The sequence below is a fragment of the Nicotiana tomentosiformis genome, chromosome 6 (assembly GCF_000390325.3).
Source record: "Nicotiana tomentosiformis chromosome 6, ASM39032v3, whole genome shotgun sequence".
Taxonomy (NCBI): domain Eukaryota; kingdom Viridiplantae; phylum Streptophyta; class Magnoliopsida; order Solanales; family Solanaceae; genus Nicotiana; species Nicotiana tomentosiformis.
Genome location: NC_090817.1, coordinates 95,804,264 through 95,807,934, shown reverse-complemented (window position 1 = coordinate 95,807,934; position 3,671 = coordinate 95,804,264). Strand labels below are relative to the sequence as shown.

Genomic DNA, 3,671 nt, shown 5'->3' with positions numbered 1-3,671 from the left:
AATAAATATAATATATATTTTTTTGTCTTATTAATAATTTTTACTTAATAATAATTAAATGATAGTACTCTCTCCCTTATAATTGCCGTGTTTCTTTTTATAATAAGAGGACTTTTTGACTATTCTCTTATTGACTTTTCACTTATAAGTTTGCTATGCTACGTAGTCAATATTTTTACTTTCAAAAACCGTTAATAAGAGAGCTTTTTGATTACTATACCCTTATTTAATACTTTTCACTTTTAAGTTTTCTATGCTATATAGTCAATGTTTTTACGTCCGGGAACATCTAATACTAAGCGCAAAATGATAAAAAAAAGTAATTAATTATACTTTATTTTTTAAAACGACAACTATTTTGCACCAGATATAGTTAGTAACCACAACAAATAATATAAGACCGGAGGGAATATACATTATTTTCACTTTATTTTATAATTCTAATGATTAAATTGCCCGAATAATTAGTGTAAAATAATGTAGACAACTATTTTCCGAAGGTTAGAAGAAGGCTAGTACAGGACAATAAATCCTTTTGTATGTGAGATAATAAGTAAATATGACAATTGTATGTATTTAAGGAGGGGAATTTTTCTTGGGAACCCCTATGGGTCAATGACCTTTTCTTTCAAGTGGGAATGCAATGAATTTTTAGTAAAATGTTGTGGGGATGGGGAAAGAAATGTGTTACTTTGTTGTTTCTTGTTTTTGTTGAATTTATGAGTTGGCAATTACCTTAGGGTGTCTTATCCTTTTGAGTTTCTTTGAATATTTGTTTCTTGCGACAGTTACATTTGACCAATTAGGGGATCAACTTAAATTGATCATACAAATAGCCTTACATTTTTCTTTTTCTTTGCATATATGGAGTGTAAGTTAGAAAGAGAAAAGAGCATTTAAGGCAAGTGATTGAGTGTAAATTAGGAAAGTAATTAAGAAAACTTAACTTAGTTTAGGACATCCTTTAGGTGAAAAGGGGATGTTTTGCTTAGAGTTGGAAAGAACCAAATGGTATAACATATTATAAGAAATTAAAATTTTCTAATATTTTGTGTTTAAAGGTTATTAATTTTCTTTTCTTCACAAAGTTGATAGAGGAAGAGAAAATTCAATTGGTTAACTTAGCATAGACCATGAAACCATTTTAATTGGTGTTATTGCGATTTTAAATTGTGATATCTTAACTTTAAACTGTAATATCTAAACATATTGAGATTTATTAAGTCAAATTCTTTTAACAGTAGAATTGTACACAAGACTAACTTTGGACAACAATAATAACATACTCCATGTTATTCAATAAGTGAGGTCTGAGGAGGGTGTGGTGCATAAAGACCTACCCCTAGGGTTGCTTATAGGGCACATCAGACAGATATTTACGTTAACAGTTTGGCTTATCCGTTATCGGTTTATAAATGTAGTAATTCGTTAGCCATCCAATAAGACATCGTGCGAACTGGTATCGGATTAGCGATTATCGGACGGTTTATCGGCTAAATCAAATAGACAATAAAAAAGAAGTTGAGAATTAGAGATAAGAAAAAATTTGGAGTAAAGCATTCATATGCTCGGTGCTCGCCTCTTTCTAGTCAAGCATTTATATAATCCAGTTGGTTTTAGCAATACTGTTAATAACAATTTCATGTACAGAGCGAGAGAGATAGGTTTCTCAATCTCAATAGACAATTCTTATAAAATAAATCTCTTTTTTCTCTTAGATGGCAATGATAACATTTTTTGTTGATCATATAGTTCAAGATTGTGGCTTAAGCATATATACTCTACATCTATTACTTACCATATCATGATAACAAACAAAATGATGACGTACAGTGACAGCACAATATACATATCTTGTTCTATGAAGGCTTAGGCTAAATCACCACCACTCTGTTGCCACAAATTGATGATATCGGTAGCCTGATTAAGAAGAATAATCATATGCTTTTGTGATATCCAAGGTTTACTCTCCAGCATGATTTTAAATACCATTTTCATAGAAAAATCAAACAAATCCATTCATACATCAAGGTCTACATCTATTACTTACCATCAAATCCAATCATACATCAAATATTATTTTATACAGAGGTAAAAGTATAAATATAAAAATTCTTAACGGGTTAACGGTTTATTCGGTAAGGAAATTGAGTAATCCGCCCTCAAACCGTTAAGCCGTTAATTATAAAATTTTAATCCGTTCATCAACCATTACCCCGATAACCTGATATCAATAAGCCAATAAGTCTTTTTTGTGGTTCGGTTAACAATTACGGTTCAGTTTTGAACAACCCTATACTTTTAAGGGATAGAGAGATTATTTCCGATAAAGACTCGCTCTTGACAAGATTAACTTTGGACGAATTCTTTATTAATCTCTCGATCCTTGCTTAACTCCTTGTTTCATAGACCTTTTTTATCTTCTGTTTTTGTTAGTAGAAAAAAAAAAGGTGAAAGAACAAGAAAGGGAAAAGTTAGAAAGTGAAAAAGGGGGTTATTATCTAAGTGTTTGATGGCGGCAACCAATGGATGTGGAGGGACACTTGGGGTAAGTAGAAGTGGCAACGGAACTGGCCAATTATTGTCCCAAAGACTTGACAATAGTGAAATTGCACATGATACATGCTAACAGGCAAATGTCGCTATACCAAAAGGAAAAACTTTTCACCCCAAATCAATTATAAAGTCAGTTTTCCCTCCTTTTTCTATTTAATAGAATAAAAATTTAAAAGGATAATTTTTACATCAATGGGTCCATAGCTCAGTGGTAGAGCATTTGACTGCAGATCAAGAGGTCACCGGTTCGAACCCGGTTGGGCCCTTCTGTTTTTATAGATTATAATAGTTTACTATTTTTAAACTTAATTTTCTTCAGAGTCTGCTGGTTTTGAAGAAACTGTCATAACTACAACATTAGAGATATATCTTATAAAATTAAATTAAATAACATAAACGATAAACTTATAAATCAAATGGGAGATGTTTGCAAGAGTTTGGGGCATGATCCATGATATCCAAACTCTTATGTCGTTTTCGACTTGTGCTGTACATATCTTTTGGTTTGAAAATAAAAAATTTTGCTTACCAAAAAATAAAATAAAAAAATAGATAGGCATTCTCTGAGCTTTCCTGTCCTGCATGTGTGCACATTATTTCTGCCATGTATTTTAGCAGCACAAAGTATTGGGTTATCGTTTTGTTTTAACCATTTGTATATGATACTTATTGGCTCGATTAATTTAAGTTCTTATTGTCAAGGTCCTTTAAAGAAAAAAATATTTCTACAAAGAATTTCTTCATTTTTATGGCTCAAACTCGAGATTTTCGTTTAAAGGTAAAGATCTTATTCATTTCACCCCATTACTATGACGCCATTGAAGAGAAAATTAATGATGGAATGATTTTATCTATCCCATAACATTAGTTAATTGTTTGAGTTACCGTTCACAATTATATTAATTCATACTTTGGCTCTTTATGTTTCGTTTTAACTTGTTGTTTCTCATAGGAATCTTATCCAATAGAAAGAGTTGTCCTTTGCACAAAGCATCTCGAGGGCTTAGGGAAGTATCGCACCTTAAATGGTGTAATGTACACAATCTACTCTAATACAACATTAGTATCTGTTTCCATGGCTCGAAAATTGCATGTATATCATAAACTAGTTAACT

At 31.3% G+C, this 3,671-nt stretch overlaps 1 non-coding gene across 1 annotated transcript; it reads left to right on the top strand.

The window, feature by feature from the left end:
* Positions 1 to 2,750: 2,750 nt before the first annotated feature.
* TRNAC-GCA (transfer RNA cysteine (anticodon GCA)) lies at positions 2,751 to 2,822 on the top strand. Its single transcript has one exon. It is a non-coding gene; the product is annotated as a tRNA-Cys (tRNA).
* Positions 2,823 to 3,671: the final 849 nt, after the last annotated feature.